A 19,197-nucleotide genomic window follows, 5' to 3' on the forward strand; every position below is an offset into this window, starting at 1 on the left:
ACCTTAAGTTCCTACACAGAAAATAGTATATTGTGTGTGGACATAAAATCGGGGTCCAGGGGCAGAGCCCCGGCAGGGTTCAGGAGCGGAGCCCCCCCCCCCCCCCAGTCCCTAAAAACAAATAAAAAGTTAAAAAAAAATAAATAAATATATTTCAAATAATAAATACAAAGTAATTAATATTAATTAACAAAAAAATTTATTTGAAACGATCAACACATAAAATTAAATGACATTAAATTTAGCTGTCATTTACAAGTTTTTGATTTTCTTTAACAAACTAATTTGTTCCAAAAAATCATTTATAAAAAATTGTATTTTTTATTTTTTTAAATTTCTACATGACGATTTTAAAAAAAATTTTTTTTTGTCATAGTTTATTTGTTACAAAAATTATTAAAATGATCAAATATCTGCTAAATTAATTTTTATTAAAATTAAACTGCTCAATATTAATTAATTATTTTTACTTTCGTTAAAAATATGAACTTTGTAATGTCAACCTCACTTCTTTAATATTGACACACGGAAAAAAGAAAACTCGAAAAATTACAATATAAAATGTAAAATCGGTCCCGACGTAATCAAAACTAGAAAAATTACAGTTTAAAATAACATTTTTCTAAATTGAATTTTTTAATTTAATATTCAGAGCTTTCAATGTAAATATTATATTTTACAATGTAATTTTTATAAAATCTGTAATAATTACATTTGAAACTGTAATTTTTCCATTATTTATCACGAAGCGCCACGTTGCATTATAGGGGAAGGGGGGGGGGCAAAATGGGCCCCTTAAAATTTTCAATATCCAAAAATATTTGGGGGCAAAATGGGCCCCCAATATTTTCAATTCTCGAAGTGTTTGGTAGGTATAATGGGCTGATTAGACTTTAAAAACCAAAGAATATTTTTCAGTTAAACGCGTTCTAGAATTTTTGAATTATAAAAAAAATTATATAGGTAAAGTACGAACTAGGTCGCGAGTTAAATAACAGCATTATTTACTATATTTTTTGTTAAAAAACTATTTATTTTACAGAAGCTTCCCTGACTTTTTTCTTGATGGTGTGTGGGTGTGTGTGAGTGTGTGTGTGTGTGTGTGTGTGTGTGTGTGTGTGTGTGTGTGTTTGTGTGTGTGTATGAACGTAAACCTCTCATAACTTTTAAACGGCTCGACCGATTCAAACGGGATTGACAGCAATCGAAAGAGTTTCTTTGCCCCTAGATATTTTATACTATTTAAGGTGATTCGGGCCAATATATTTTGAGTAATCTCGAAAATAAAATTTTCAGAAAATGGTTTTTTTTAAATAAATTTTAATCTGCTGAATCAATCGTTTTCAAAAACTAATCAGCTTTTAAGCTTAAAAAACTGCGTCGATCGTCGTCAACGCGATCAAAATTGGTCGATTCGTTTGTGAGGTATCGGAACAAAATATTTGGGAAAAAGTGTTTTTTTTTCTTACATAACTCCGACATTTATTGCTGGATCGTTTTTGATTCAACGAGATGATTTTTAGGGCTTAAAAAAATTACTTCAATCGCCGCCAATAACGTCAAAATCGGTTGAGTGGTTCGAGAGATATTTAATTTTAAAAAATTAAAAAAAGTATTTTTTTAACTTATCTTTAAAATTTCACGTCCGATTGTTTGGTTAGTGATAAATAATATTTTTGTTCTAGAAAGACTGCAAAGAATGCCTTTAATTTTTTTTGAATCAGTTAATTTATTTGTGAGATATCGTTGTCAAAAAAATTCTAAAAAATTGTTTTTTTTTTGTGATACATTTTTATTGTCTTCACCTATCGGTTCTAAAAACTGATCGGTTTTTAAGCTTGGAAACCCGCGTTGATCGCCGTTAACGTGATTGAAATTGGTTGATTAGTTTGAGAGATACCGTTGTCGAAATAATTCAAAAAACACATTTTTTTGAAATTACTCCGACATTTTTTACCTGATTTATTATTGCTTTTGGCGTGAAATGTGGAGCGCTTAGGTATGGAGTTAGCAGGAAGTTGCAGGGATGGCTTTTAGGGTCTACTGTTATCCTAATTTTTTATACTGAATACATAATAAAAAAATTCAAAATATAAAACAAGTAAGAAACATATTGAGTTTTTTGGGGGGCCCGTTTTACCCCACTTTTCTCAATTTTTTAATTTCGATGTACACAAAAAAATTAATACCATAAACTCAGTAAAAGCCCAAAAAAAGTAAAACGAGCTAAAAAACTCATGAACAGAGCAAATTGAGGTCAAATACTTGGCAAGGGACTAAAAAAAAGTAAAACCAGAGAAAAACACTAAGGATATCAACATTTTTTTCTTAAGGGGCCCATTCCCCCCCCCCTACCCCTATACTGGAATTTTTCAAATTTTCTTTTTTCCGTGCAGTAAGATTGTTTTTTTACTTCTCAATCAACTCTTAAAATCAAAAAACCACGTTGATTGCCGCCAAGCCGGTCAAAACCGGTTGAATCGTTCGTGAGATCGTTAAAAAAAAAATCGAAAAAATATTTTTTTCAGAATTTCTATGTCATTCTTAGTCTGACCACTTTAAGTTCTAAGATTCTTCAAAAAGCTCAAAAATCTACGTTGAAAGCCGTAAACCGCGAAAAAATCGGTTCATTCATTTAAAAGTTATTGCGGTCTGAAAATTCAAAAAATAGTGTTTCATTAAACTTCTATTAGACTTTTGAGCTCGAAGAGCTCAAAAGCATAGAAAAGCTATCTCTTTGAGCTCGGAGAGTTCATAATGACACGAAAATTATATTTTTGAGTTTAAAGAGCTCAAAACCGTAATAAGTGTAATTTTGATCGCTTAAGTATGAAATTAGCGGGAAGTGGCAGGGATGGCCTTTAGGGTCAACCGTTTTCCTAATTTTTTTTTATTTTAGCAGTTTTCACAGTCAATTTGCGTGCGATAAGGATAGTTTGCGTTTACCAAGTTCAATTTGCGTGCGACAAATAAACTTATCGCACTCAAATAATAGTTTCGTTTATGAAAAAACTCACGCGTAATTTTAAAATGAGCAAACAGCTCTTTTTCAACCGCAACAGCGAGCGCCAAGATACTACTTTTCCCACATGAGTAATGAAAAAAAATTAAGTTGTATCAAATGATTTTGAAGAACTTCGTCTTCTTGATTAGAGTCAAAAAAGTTCTTAAGCTAAGAAATTTTTCTTGATTCAATTAAATTTTACTTGATTCAGAAAATTTTCGTCTTGAATCAAGACAATGAAACTCTTCAAAATTATTTTCTTGGTTCAAGAACTTTTCTCTTGATTCGATTTAATTTTTTTTAAGTGTACTTATTGTCAATCTAGTCGTTTATTTTGATGGATAAAAATTCTCTAACTTTTAAGTATTTATTCGAATGTTAAAAAATTGAATAATTCTGGTATATTACCCAATCTTAACCTTGACTTTTTATATTAGCACACAGTAAAAAATATTGTGTAAAATCAACATAATTTCTGTGTTAAATACCGTCAACACAAAATTAATGTTAAATTTGTGTTGTTTCAACACAAAGCTTGTATCATTTTAACACATAGTTTGTGTCATTTTAACACAAAAATGTGTTGAATTTTACCACTAATTTTGTGTTGACGGTATTTAACACAACATTTTTTACAGTGCACTAACTTTTGAACTGAAATTCGTACGCTCAGTTTAAATCGGATGTCTTTATTTTAGAGTGAGTTAACTAATATCTATTATGTAAAGAAGAGGCATAAAAAATAGAAGAAAAGGGCACATATATACACTACTATAAATAAAAACTCTTACTCTCACAATAGGCAGTGATATTGTAACTTTCCCCACATAGCTCACACTAAGACCTATCGAAATCTGAAAATCGAAAAGGCCTAATAAATGTATGATTTTAATATGTGGATTCTCTTGTGTGACTTTTTTGAGATATTTGATTGTGAAAATTGTGGATAACATGTGATCTTTTTAATTAATTTTTATTAACGTTTATTTGTTGTTGTAAATCTCTCATATGATGATTAACATATGAGCATGGCACGAAGATATATAGCAGCTCTTGGACTTAAAAATTAAATCCAAGAAATTTTTTAAGGAAAGAGTGATATTCTTATCACTTAATTTAAAATTGTATATTGTGTGACAAGAGATGACACGATACGATTAGATTTTTCATGTTACTTATGTTGGAACTTAATGTTTAAATGTCATAAGCCTGTCATAATGACACAATTTGAGACCAATAGCGTTGTATTCAACTGACAATGGTGTGAGTTATTTTAATGTTTAAAATAAACAAAAGTGATTCTGATAAGTCTGAAATTAGATGAAACGTTAAATCACATCAGCCTGAAATTGTATCATTGCAACTGATTCAATAGACGTTGAAACTTCAAGTTATATCAAAAATATATTTCAAACTACTTGGTAATATAATGCAAATAAAATTTACTTCAAATCAATCTTTATATTAATTACTTATTTATAAGACTAAAATGTAAAAAAAAAAAAAAAAAAAAAAATAAAAAATTTGACTTCTGATCTAATATGTTTATTAACAAGAACGATCAATTTCATACATTATTTTTATTTCCTGTTACTAGACTTGTACCATCAGTTTTTCATCGATTCTTTTACTTCTCCTTTCATAAGCTAACTCAACGTTTACAGCATTTTAGCTCACTTTCAAGGGTTTATCGTTGCGGATTTGTGGCCATCTTAAGACGTCGTGCACCGCTTACTTATCAGATTTATTCTACCACTTCAGTGTTATTCTCAACGTACTAATCGTCCATCATAGTGGGTATATAGTAGTAAAGAAATATTGACTGATTTGAGTATATTGTACTTCAATGAGAATTTCAACAACGATAGCTGTTATCTTTAACGATCAGGGATCCTTGTGTTTATGAAGTCTTTATTCTTAATTTATAAGCAATATCCGATTGTTGATAGCTATCTATATGGGTATTTTAGCGAACTAAAAGTTCGGATATCGACAATATTGCAGCAAAAGATTTAAACATAACTAATAATAATAATTATATTAATAATATGTCTTTTGATGAGAGCTAATCTCAATAATTGTCATAAACGTGTTACTAATTATGATAGCAATAAAATTTTTCATTAAAACGCTACCACTGATAGTAAGAACGGATGTGAGTCTTAAAGACTAGTTTTCATATGGACAGACAGGTCTATTTATGGAAGTCTAGCCTTAACTCATTAATAGCGTAGTTGGTAGTTAAAGAGAAAAAAAGATAAAAAATAAACAAAAGTATTCATCGAAAGAAAGGTGGGAAAAAACCAGCGAAGAAGAATGAGGAGTACTGATGAAGGAGAATAAGAGAGAAGAATAATACATCAGAAAAAGAATAAAGATAAAAAAAGGTAGCACAAACGCGAGAAGACTCTTTTCCTTCAAAGTTTCTTTTCTTCACGAGTATAAGAGGGAATGTCTTTTCGTAACTGAGGTGGATGAGAGTGTAGGTCAAAGAGGTGAGGTGAAGAGTAAGAGATGAGGTGCTGGCGTTAGAAGAGTTTTTCCTCGTTCTCAGCTTCCGTCTCTCGGGACTTAAAGCGCAGGGATCTTTTTGCTCGCTCGTCGGAGGATCAGACGTCCCACTTTATCTTCGCCGACCCGTTCACCACCCCGTGGATTCACCCTCCTTCTGCATCTATGCTTTCTCATCCACATCAGAGTCTTCTTCTACCAACTCTCTCATCTCATTTCATCTTGTCTCCCTTGCTCATCTCTTTTCTTCCTAGCCCAGTTGAGGCTTGATCTCCTACATATAGCCCCCCAGCAGCGTCCAAAGTGACGCGTTGTGGAGAACCCATTTGTCATCCATCAGCATGCTGTTGCTCATACTAAGATAGCAGAGAGAGCACCAGCCTGTATACTCTTATCACAATTTTTTTTATCATATTATTTTTTCTTCAGATTTATCTTTTTTTGTTGATTCAACATATTTTCATAAGGAACTAAAACTTATAATAACATGAGGATTCAATCCTAATCCTATTTTTCCTTATTCTAAAGAAAAATATATCTTATTGTTCGTCTCGCAATTCGATATAGCGTGTGGGAGTGCTGTACACACGAACATGATGCTACGCCACTCTGCCGACAAGAGATCGTTTCTCTGCCACAGTTATGTATGAAATCATAAGATTACCACATTGTTCCCTTGATATTGCTTCAAATGTAATCAAAAAATTATTAGTGGTGCAGTATGTTAAGGTGTATCCGTTGGTCGTCATGACTGTCATCATCACACGCGAAATACTTATCAAAATTACATAAATCGTAAAAAATTATTACATTTCTTTCGGAACTTTCTCATCAAAATTATTATTAATAAAAATACGTGAACAACCGTACGATTAAATGACAATGCCATTGATTTGCTTGTGTTGTATATATGATCTCAAAGAACTACAAATCCGGTACAAGTACAAGAAACGATAAGAGAGAGCATAAAGATCGATAACTCTCCACTGTAAACAACGAAACTTAACTTAGTTAGACAGTATACAACAAACCACCCGCCGTTTTATCCATCAAACACAACAATAAATTTATTTTGGTTAGACACATACATTCACACTCATAAATTTTTTTGACATATTATACACACAATAAAACTAAAGATTTCTCGCTTGACCGGATGATGAAGCTAAAGAAGTCTCTCAACAGTCTTGAAAGTCGACTTTTAGGTCATCATTGTTCGTCAAAGATTCAACTGTAAGCATTTTCATGATCGTTTCCACTTATACTACAATATTGATCTCAGTAGTCTATAGAATGATGGCTATGATGGATTTTCAATGCGTTTACAGAATTAGTTAAGAATACTTATAAAAAATATTTAGGATTATTTTGAAGAATGTAATTATTGCGGACATTCATCCGGTCTTTGACTTATCTTGTTTTGCAAAAAATGAATTACAAAAGAAGCAAAAAATAATCTGGTTAGCTCGAAAGATAGTGAGAGAAGGGCGAATTACGGCACGTCTCCACGCGGCAGGACGATATTTTGCCCAAGCGATTTTCGCTGCTCGTAAACTATTCATTTATCGATAGCTATAATTTTGATCGGAACTCGGGAAGATTATCCCACCCTCTTTTAAACATACACCTTATTCACCACTTTCCTTTAGCTCCCATGCACGCGCAACTTACAAGCTTTTACATTTGCTAACCGGTATCTGTTTTAAGGATGAATACATTAAGAAGCCCCATAATATGGAAATATTTTTTTGTTTTTAAATGTTCCGTGTAAAAATTAACAATATTTTATAAATTGAACTCCTCGAAAATTTTATTCTTAAATTTTAAATTCAAATTATTATTATATGAGCGAAATATAGTCAAAGTATGATCTTTACTTTTACATAATAATTTTTCATGTTACACATTTTGTTATTTTTTTTTTTTTTTAGTAATGCTGAAATAAAATGATATACTTATAAATAACACTCTCATCACATCACTGTATGGCAGTTATTTCAAATTTTGAGCGTGAAAATTTGAAACGATACGAAAGATCCAAGAAAATAAGGGACTTCAATACAGTTAAAGAGATATGATTATTTTTATCTAGATGACAAGTGTATTATATCTCAACACAATGTAGAAAAATTGATTCGTGAGTGAATTTATGTGAATAAAGCGAATATGGATAGAAATCTTTTGGTATAATGACTCAGAGCTATCTCCATAATTCACGTTAAACTTTAGTATCAGCTAAACATAATATACAAAAAAGAAAAAGAGTGTATGAAACAAGCCAAGAGAATCGATTTGCAAGGAGTCTTTACTTACACGTGCCTGCTTTTCATCCAAAATTATATGTCTTCTAATGTCTTAACTAAAAGTTATTTTGAATCATTATCATAATTTTGGGCATTTTCTTAACGTTTATATTGCGCCATTGCTGTAGCAGTGCAATCATCTTTCTACTGGGTGGCGGTGTAAATTATTAGCCTTTTTATCCTTGATTGAGATATCATCCTATATTTTTTTCTTTTTTATAGAATAACCCCTTCAAATAATTTCTTCATGACCTTTATGTACCAAGAGAAAGTAAAAATAATTTAAATTATTATTCTAATTGTTTCACTAGATACTTGGAATAAGTCACTTTTCACTAAAATTGAATATTCGGTTTTTTATTTTTATTTTTAATATATTAAAATTATATATAATTACTTGGATTCAGCATTTATCCTTCTTTCACAGGAAACATCAGCAATTTTTTTCTAGGAGCGTTAATTTTGGACAAGGTTCTAAATTGAGATATTTAAGTATACGTAAGTATACGTTATTGACAAAAAAATTGACAAGCTTTGACCGACACAATCAACCTAATTTCTGTATATGAACTATATAGCGGGTTGACGTGATATAAAGCGCCAGATTTGGACAATATTTGAAAATGCAACGTTGAGTAATACTTGTTCAAGTCTGCTAGTCTAAACTGCAGCCAAAAATTTCCTAGATTCTTGACCAATTATTTTGACCCTGAAAAGGTTTGCTCCGGATTATTACTAGTGTTACTACAAGATCATAAAATATCTTTTTTCGATAGTAAGGTAAAAGCCCCAATAGATGATCATGTACCAGTATATGATCACTCCATGTATTTGTATACCTATATTTGTGAATATAGATATACAGATACATGGAGTGATCATATACTGGTACGTGATCATCTATTGGGGCTTTTACCTTATCTGAGTTTTCTTTCAATGAAGATAGTTTGAAAGAATGTTGATTGCAAGCACCGATAGATGGCGGAAGAGTAGAATTTCTGTTTGTAGATTGATAGTTCGAGGAATGAAGTACTTATAGACGAATAAAGTATTCACAATCATGGGTCGTATTCTCAATTTTCTACTTCTTACACGGATAAAAAAAAATTGTATATTATTCTTATTTTCCCATAGGTATAATTTCTATGTTGACATAGGAATATTTACTATTGTAATATGAATTATACCGATGCAAAAATAGGAGACACACCTATTTATCATTGGAATTTTTCATCTAAAAAATAAGAATGTTTCTAAGTGAACATTGAAATAATTTCTATATGCTAAGATAGGAGTTATTCCAATGATAGCATAGCAAAACTTTCTGTAAACACATAGGAATTATAACCATGTTCAACAGTGAAAATAAAAAGTTTCTGTACGTATTATTTTCATGGTAACATAGGTATTATACCTATGCTAACATGGGAATAAATCGTATAATACATAATAATTTTTATTTAGCGTTTTTTCTCATAACACCATTTTAAAAATTCTTGCCAGTTCGAAGAGAACTTCTAAATTCGAGAAAAAAACCTAAAAATTGAAAGTAGTAATAATTAAAAAAATTAATTTTTAACTTCCCACTAAGAAAATTGAAAATTTTCGAAAATCGGGAAGTTATTGTTTTAACCCCGTTTTTCGAAAATTGAGTTTTCGTCAGATCTCGACGTTTTAAGCCCCTAGAAAGCTTCTCTGGCTATTCCCGCGGTGATGTCACCGTGTCTGTATATATATATATATATATATATATGTGTGTGTGTGTGTGTGTGTGTGTGTGTGTGTGTGTGTGTGTGTGTGTGTGTGTGTGTGTGTGTGTGTGTGTGTGTGTGTGTGTGTGTGTGTGTGTGTGTGTGTGTGTGTGTGTGTGTGTGTGTGTGTGTGTGTGTGTGTGTATAAATCTCTCATAACTTTTGAACGGCTCATCCGATTCGATCGAAATAAGCGGCGTTCTGAAGAGTTCTATTGCCCTTAGATTTAAGATACTAGTTTAAAAAATTCGAGTCGATAAATTTTGAGAAATCTCAAAAATAAAATTTCCGAAAATTCGTTTTTTTGGAATAACTTTTAAACGGCTTTACCGATTAATTCCAAAAACTAATCAGCTTTTGACCTCAAAAAACCACGTTGATCGCCACCAGCCCGGTCGAAATCGGTTGACTCGTTCGTGAGATATCGTTGTCGAAAAAAATGTTTTTTCAGAATTTCCGTAAAATTTTATGTCTGGCTATTTGGCGCTCTACAAAATATTAAAAAACTTAGAAAACTGCGTTGAATGCCGTAAACCGCGAGAAAATCGGTTAATTCATTCAAAAGTTATTACAGTTTAAAAATTCAAAAAATAGTGTGATATGAAACTCTTATCAGACTTTTGAGCTCAAAGAGCTCAAAAGCATAGAACAGTCATCTCTTTGAGCTCAAAGAGTTCAAAATAAACCAAAAATAGTATTTTTGAGCTCGAAGATCTCAAAAATAAAATGAGTGAAATGTTGAGCGCTTAGGTATACAGTTACTCTCTTAAATCGAAATAGTGACTTTTGACTATGAAATAGTGACTATTCACTATTTACTAGTGAAAAGTATACCACTATTTGAATTAGTGATCTACTCTGCACTGCAAAAATAGTGAATAGTCACTATAGTCACTATTTCGATTTAAGAGAGTAGCGGGAAGTTGTAGGGATGGCCTTTAGGGTCAACCGTTTTCCTAATTTTTTTTCTGAAAAATTAAAATAAAAATACAAGAAAGCTTCTTTTTTTTTTTTTTTTCAAAAACTAAATTGAAAAGTAAAGAAAATAAAAAAAAATGTTTAGTTCGGTCATTTCTCGAAACCGTGAAGAAATAGATTTAACGAACCATAAAGTAGAAAATTTTGAAGAGGTGAAAATTCATTGAGTGTATTGTTTTAAATGCCCCATTAAGTTAAAGGGTGAATCGAAAAACAACGTTTTATTTTTTACAAATTCATGAATTTTTTTGATTGGGCGAGAAAATTTGAAAAAATTCTAAAAACCGTTTTTTATAGAGTAGAAAAAGATAGAAAAGTTTCAGCCAAATCAAAAGGCGTCAAGATAAAAAGTGGTCAAGTCGGCGTGAAATGCCCCAAATATAGCCATTACCGCATTATGGTAAGAATTAGTATCATATGAATTATAATAACTACAATTCAAAGATCGTTGACGCTATAGCATCAAAACCATAAAATTTCCTCTATGTAAGGGTTTAAGTTAGTTGGTCGAAGGATTTGAAAGTTAAAGATGTGAAGATAACATTTATTCCTGTAATATAACATGGGAATTTCACCTATATTTCACATAGGGGTGGTTCTAACGTAGCGCCGGAAATTTTCCTGTGTTAAAATAGGAATTATACCTCGGTTAAACATGGCTAAAATTGTTAAATTCACATAGAAAAAACCAATAAAAAAAATTAGGAAAACGGTTGACCCTAAAGGCCATCCCTGCAACTTCCCGCTAATTCCGTTATTACCTGACCTCTTCGAGCTCAAAAATACAATCTGTGTGTTGTTTTGAGATCTACGAGCTCAAAAAGATACCTTTTCTATGCTTTTGAGCTCTTTGAGCTCAAAAGCCTGATACAAGTTTCATAGACACTATTTTTTGAATTTTAAAACCGCAATAACTTTTGAAAGAATGAACCGATTTTCACGCAGTTGGCGGCATTCGACGCAGTTTTTGAAGCCTCATTAAGGATTTTTGAGTTTAAATAAATCAAATAAGAAAATTTCGAAGTAATTCTAACAAAACACTTTTTTCAGTTGTCATTCGACAACGATAACTCGATGTGGTTTTTGTATGTTAAGAGCTGATTTGTTGATTGGAATTGATCGGTAGAGCCGTTTAAAAGTTATTCCAAGAAAACCACATTTAAAAAAAATTTTTTTTTTAGTTATTTTGAGATTTATCAAAATCTATCGGTTTGAATCGGTCCAAATTGTATTCAAAATCAAAGTTTGGTCAAGCCCTTTTGAATGGCGCCAACTACAATGAAATCGATCAAGCCGTTCAAAAGATATGAGAGGTTTTTATATGGCCACACACACACACACTTGGGGCAGAGGAGAAACTGCTACCAGGCGCGTCTCCCCGTAGCGGATGGGAGAACGCTCGCTGTACCTGGTACAGAGGGTAGGAGCCAAATAAAATACGTTCCCGTGGACAAAACTCCCCTTTAATAGGTTGGTCACACTAACTGACCTAACAAGACGATCGTTCCCTGCAGTGACCCACTGGGAGTGACCGGAACCTCGTGTCGTAGTTTCCGACGATGCAGGCCACGGCTGATGTGAGCTTGCTCTGCCGAGGTGTAAGTTGCAGCAGTGGATCAGGAGCCAGCCACTTCGGGCCTTGATCAGGAAGTACGCAGTGAGTGTTAGAGATCGGAATCTTCACCGCTCCGAGCGAGTCTAGTCCGTCCGTGTATTCCGGGACTGGCTAAGTGTCGGCTAGGCCTCAGGGAACTGGGGTAGGAGTACTATCTCCGAGGGTACACCCGTTCCTAGTTATGACAACCCGTTCCACTCCGTACGATGCGCTGGTGAATTTAAAAGTATGAGTAAAATTCAGGAAAACAACAATAGTGAAAACGGGCCTCATGCCCAACAAGCAGCGATTGAAGCAAGCGCTGAAATGAAGCGGTCGCAAGCGTTGGAACGCCTTGAAAAGCTGACCAGTGAGCTAAATGACTTCATCCAATCTAAGGTCAATATCCACAAGGAGATTAAGACCAAGACGACCAGCGTAGCCAATGCCCTCCAGAGATTCAAGAAACTTGATGAAGAATGGCGTTTAACAGTACGACGCACTTCTCGCACTACACCGGAGAGAAGCATTCAAGCAACTGTCGTGAATGAAGAAGCAATGGACACTGAAGCCGAAGGTGACGGTGAATCAGTCGCGGAAAACAGAAGCAGAACTAGCAGCAAGTCAACTAAGAGAAAAGATCGATCTTCTCCCGACCCAACGATCAGCCAAGTTGTGAAGAAAAAGGACCTGAAACCAAGCCCTCCGAAAAACACGGCAGTGCAGAACGCCGGAAAAAAAGAGGTGACTGAATGGCAGAAGGTCCAATCCAAGAAGGAGAAGAAAGAGCAAGCGAGAGAGCGGTTACCAAAACAACCGGTGAACAAATCTCGGCCGGAGCCTAAGCGGAAAAAACCGCGAAAATTCACCAAACCAGATGCCTTAATTATTCGACCCGTTGAGAAGGCAAAATATGCCGAGATACTGCGTCGGATTAAAAAAGATGTCCCACCAGATCAGACCCGTGACGTCTTTGACAACGTTCAAAAGACGAATGATGGGAATATGCTCATTACGCTTTCCAGAAAGACCGCAGACAAAGGACAAGCTTTGCTGAAGACCATCAAGAGCATCCTTAAAAAAGAAGCGCAAGTCATCTGTAAAGGCCCAGAGGAACATCTTGAAATCCGGGACATTGACGACGAAACAACTAAAGACGATGTCCAGAAGGCCTTACAAGAGGCCTTACAAACTAAATTTTTCTACACCAATATGGGGAAAATACTTATGTAGAGGAGGGTGGGGCAAGACGGCCCACCTAAGCCGGTTTTTATTTTTTGTGGCTTTCTACTATCAAGTGGATTTACTCTCGTTTAACTTTGACTCAACTCACCGGAATTTTTCAAAATTTCGCAATTTTTCCAGTTTTTCAATTTTGTTTTTGTAATATATTGAACGCTAGTGTAGATACAGGAATGGTCTTTCGTTTGTTTGAAAGGGGATATTTGGAGCTATTGAAAAAAAAATATTTTGGGAAAAAATTTTGGAAAATGCCAAATTTTGAATTTTTGAAAATCGTCAAAAATGATGGTTGACAATAAATTTTCTGCTCAATTTTTTTTATGTACTTTTTTAATTTTTGGAACTGAGTTTTTTGTTTTTTCAAAAATATGAATTTTTGAAATTTGTTAAAAAAAAAATTTTTTTTTAAATGTTTTTTATTGTCTACCGTCATTTTTTACGATTTTCAAAAATTCAAAATTTGATAAATTTGGCATTTTTCAAAATTTTTTCCCAAAATATTTTTTTTCAATAGCTTCAAATGTCCCCTTTTAAACAAACGAAAGACCATTCCTGTATTTATACTAGCGTTCGAGATATTACAAAAACAAAATTGAAAAACTGGAAAAATCGCGAAATTTTGAATTTGCATATCTTTTGAAAAAAATTTTTTTATTTTTTTTCCTTTGACAGACTTCGTTATATGATAAAAGAAAACTTCTGACCAAAATTTGTCCGAATCGAAAGGGGTCGATTCCAACAATGGATCGATTTGACATGGAGTGACGACCCATATATAATAATAATTATCCTGTTGGTTTTCTTAATAACTGTTATTTTTCTATTAAATAAAAAATTTGATATTGTTATTTACAATTTTTTCGAATAGTCTATTTTGCCCTAAATCTATCAAATCAGCTGAAAAATATGATTTTTACTTTATTAATCATGATTAGGTTATGAAATTATAAGATAACTTCTTTTTTAGAACTTTTTAGTGGCTCATTTTGCCTTTGTTTTCACGCGTAGGGCTAAAAATGCATCAATAACCCGAATTTGTGGTGATTAAAAAAAATTAGAAAAATGAATTTTTGGTCAATTTTTGAGGTGGGCCGTCTTGCCCCACCCTCCCCTACGTACAGAAAAAATACCTATTTCATTTTGTTCATGTAGGAATTTTATGCTTTATATAGACAAATACGGGTAAAACGAACTACTATAAAATTCAACTATAACAAAATAAATGTCTTACAATGATACAATCCATTCAACCTAGAATCAAAACCATAGACTGAATTCAAACTATGATATTCCACTGATGAGAGAATATGTTCAAGATATTGCAAATAAATTCGATGATCCCGAATTCGATGAGCTACGAATACTAAAAAATGTTTTCAGAATAAGAAAAATGCCTCCGTTCCTAAAATATAAAATGCCACAATAAAAATTTGAAAAAAGTTTGACGATTTTGAATCAAGAAATTTTGCTCATAATTTTATTAAGTTTTACTTGACTGAAAAACTTCTCTACTTTATTCAAGACGGTAAAATTCTTCAAAATAATTATTTTTTTGTTTTAGAATTTTTTCCTAAAATCGATTTGAGATATGTGTCTGTTCGTCAGAAACTGTACTTTCAGATAAAATGTGGTCTTAAGAGAATTATGTTTCATATGAAATTTATTTCACAAATAAGATATTTATTTGATGCCGTAAGATGGACGGCGGAGTACAGTAAGGTCCATCATTATATAAAATATGCTTAGATTTTGTAATTAGTGTCCAATAACTACTCACGTAGCTACATTTTTTTGAAATAAATATTTACAAAAATATCTCAAATTTTAAGTCTTTTTTTAAATAGGTTACAATAATTTTTTGTTCTGAGATTTTTTTGGTTGAGATATTAGTATTATTAAGACGTTATTGTTTGAGATAATATTCGGAAATAGAAAGAGAGGGAGCCCATATAGAACAATATGGGGATTGAAGACGAAATGAGCCTTGATTCGTCATTCTAAACGTTTGAGCTCTAATTGAGACCCACCCAGAAAATGATGGTCGAATGAGACCTAGATTAACTTTTAAAACTTAAAACTGTCCCAGTTTCTTAACTTGGGCAGTTAATCTATTAAGCCATTGACATTAATAACATTTATCGCACATCGTTTCAGATTCAATGCTTATTAATTTTTTGGTAAGGACTTGTTAGATTTATAATAATTGATAATATATTTTTTTATGTGAGCTAATCAAATTTAGATTTTTTAATTGTTTTATAATTACTCTTTCTATAATATTTCCATACAATATATCGAATTAACTTTAAAATAAATACTAGTCATGGAAATGACGTATCAATATCTATCAATTGAATAAAAAAAAAAAAGAAAAATGAAGATAACTGCAAAATGTCTTTTAGTAAAATTTAATTTTTAATCGGTAAAAGAAATATTACATATGTCATCATACAAAAAGAATTTATATTATCGAAATTTGAATCGCAGCATCAGCTTTGTAAATATTCGGCTTATAAAATTTTAAGAGAAATTAGTTAAAATAGTTATTATCATTATAAAGAATTATAAAAAGTTCTTATGGAAACTTAAAAAATTTCAAGCATTCTAGCGTCAAGAGTGTCGAGATCCTTTTAGAAGCTGTACATTGTAGTTATTCATAAACGCAAAAGATCATCAACTATATGCAAATTCCAGTATCCCTTCTCTTTTGAAAGTCCCCTTACTTGCTCAGACATGATTAAACACAGAATGCCACTGTTTTGGTCCTTCGCACCGCCCCATGTTGCTTTTCTCTTCGCTTATCCCCCCCCCTCACTCTCCCACCACCCTTTCTCCCATCAAGTTTTCTCAACGAACCTTCGTTAACCGATCTCTGGGATTCCAACCCAATTTAATCATTGCTCCGAGAACCTGCGGCATTGCTTTTATACCATTTAATAACCCTTCTAGCATCCCCTTACAATTCACCGAAACTCTCCCTTTAATTCTATTTCCATGGATTCATCTTGCTTTGTTTTGATTCCATCCGCACGCTTGTCCGTGATAATTGTTAATCATTATTGTTAAACAATGCCGATTAATTTATATCTGTCTCTGAATAAATGTCTTCCATTGATCAAAAGTGACTTTATTCTTTCAAAACATTCAACGATCATTCGTAATTAACTTTAAGACATAAAATTTAATTAATATTACTACTGATAGTAACATCAAGTCAAGATAAATATATTTTGAATAATTTATTCGAATTCAAATTTTGGTGTATAATTGTTGAGATAGTTTTAGATAGTGAAGATAACCATGATTTTAGTAACCTAGAAAAGTTGTGAGATGTTATCAGCCGACAGATACAAGAAAAAATCATTTTTGGTTGGCTTGAAAATATTTATTTATAAGATCGAGGAATGATAACAGCAAACTTAAACACCATGATCAATGCAGCTATTTCAAAGTTATTAATTCTTTTTTTTTCTAGACTGTTTTGTTATACTTCAGTAACGGTTGTTTTTAGTAGATTTCATAGAAATCTAACTATTGCATTGGTCCTCATGACAGAACTTTTGAAAAATTTTGCTATATTTCGACTCAGCTTGTCAAGCGGATTCAGAAAATGCATATGGTTCAAAAGTTTATATATGTATGTATTTATTATATATATATATATATATATATATATATATATATATATATATATATATATATATATATATATATGATATAATCGGTATTGTCTCTTCTCTAACTCTCGTAATTCTATACAGATCTCAATAAAACGTAAATAAGTATTTATTCTTAGGACGAGGTTAAGTTCTAAGATGAGCCAAATCTGTCGATTAGTTTAGAAATGAGAGCAATTCAAAAATTTTCAAAAATCGCAAAAAAATTTCACTTTTACCTTATTTCCGTGTAATAACAATGGAACGCGACATCTTATCGGATTTCTGTAAATTGCATTTGAAAGCTTAATTAATAAGCTTCAATTTGTGTACTTATTTATTTCTCCAAATTAAATAGTTTAGGAATAATAGCAATTCAAAAATTTTCAAAAATCGCAAAAATTTTCACTTTTACCGTATTTTCGTGTAATTACAATTGAACGTGATATCTTATCAAAATTATATAAATGGTATCTGAAAGCTTATTAAATAAGCTTTAATTTGTGTACCTCATTATCAGTCTAGGCCAAAAATCACCTACTTTCTCAGACAGATTTAATGAAATTTTACTTTTGCATTCGTTTTGACGTCATTGTTGTTTAATCAGACAGAAATTTATTTTTTTTTTTCGTATGCAACCCTAGTAGTATTTTTATTATTCATCATGAAATCTACTTCCATTTCGGCTGCCGAACGGCCATTTTTTTTTTGGTCATTAATCTTGAAAAAATAATGTTTTTTTTTTAATAAAAAAAAAATCTCTATCATCTCAGCATTGGCCGAATTGGTTTTAATTATTGTTTACTTAAAAATTACCATCGAAATTGATATCAGATAGTGTTTTTATTTTCTTGCAAATTAATTTCAATTTAGTGGATATTAACTCATAGAGAACCCTAGTTTTTAATATGACTGATAAGGACGTTGAATGAGTGGCACAGAATATTGAAGCAAAACTTCAAATTTTAAAGGTATCAGTCCTTGCTGTCAGCTCGGAAAGTCAACTTAGTCCTTCAAATTTAAAATTTTCTCTTATTACCTTACCCAATACATATATTTATATCTTACACTTACAATCTGGATCTTTGAAACTATCAATACTCGAAAATGTGTTGGATTTTCTTCACATTTCATTGATAGGATAGTTGCATCTAGACAAAGAATTTTGCCGTCGCTAGCAGCACCACTGAAGTCTTGTGGCTCATTACATCATATTGGCGCCTGAAATACTGGTAAGAGATGATAGTCTGAGACAAATTATATCTAGCCAGCTTCACTCATGAGTCCATTGACATTACCAAATATAAAACTTCCATTTTTCAGTCTCGCCTTATCTCATCTTGTGTGAAGTCCAGATTGTGGGCAGCTTACTTATAGACTGACCCATTAGAACAGTATTCTAGTCATTTTACTGCTCATACATAACTGGAAAAAATTATAAAAAATAAAAAATAAAATTTTTTTACTAGCAAGAATTAAGATTAGCTGATTACTTTAGAATGTAAGAGAAAAAAATTCGACAGAGTTGAACAATATTTAAGGAAAAGTTTTGAAACGGAACTTTACATATTTATGACGAATAAAGTAATAGTATAAATTAACAAAAATAGAGCACTTACGAAATCTTTTTCTTAAGATTTCAAATTATTTTTATAAAAGCTCCAGATTATCAGATGAAGATATAAATTTACATCCTCACAAAAGTGTTTTTTTTTCTATGTATTCACCGGCAATTTCGTTCTGCGACAGCACAGGCTACCAGTTACATCCTCATGAATCCCCTTTATAGCATCACGTTTACGTTTACGAGTACCGCCGCTGACGTTTACGAGCCACCGGCTGACGTACGAGCCACTTGCTGCTCTCTTGCTTTCATATTGCTTATGCTCACGCTTTCTACCAACTCGATTTTGACCGCTTCTAATTTTTTTCTTATATTTTCTATTAAATTTTATTAATTTCGATTATATTTTTATTTATAAGAAATAAATATTCAAAGAAATTTATCATCTATTTTCTTTTTTTTTTAATCTATTTTCGAAAATACACGTTATTGGGTCACACTGATTATTCTTGCTTCTGAAAACTATATTTTACTTCAAGGAAAGTATAATTATACTTAAAATGAGGAAATTTGAATTTTCGACAAACAGAAATT

The 19,197-nt window shown here is 32.0% G+C and overlaps 1 long non-coding RNA gene across 1 annotated transcript in view; it reads right to left on the reverse strand.

The window, feature by feature from the left end:
- LOC123274082 overlaps nucleotides 1-19,197 on the reverse strand; it is a 46,745-nt gene that overhangs the window by 10,172 nt on the left and 17,376 nt on the right. The gene's annotated exons all lie outside the window — the stretch shown is intronic.

This window comes from Cotesia glomerata, linkage group LG1 (genome assembly GCF_020080835.1).
Source record: "Cotesia glomerata isolate CgM1 linkage group LG1, MPM_Cglom_v2.3, whole genome shotgun sequence".
Classification (NCBI taxonomy): domain Eukaryota; kingdom Metazoa; phylum Arthropoda; class Insecta; order Hymenoptera; family Braconidae; genus Cotesia; species Cotesia glomerata.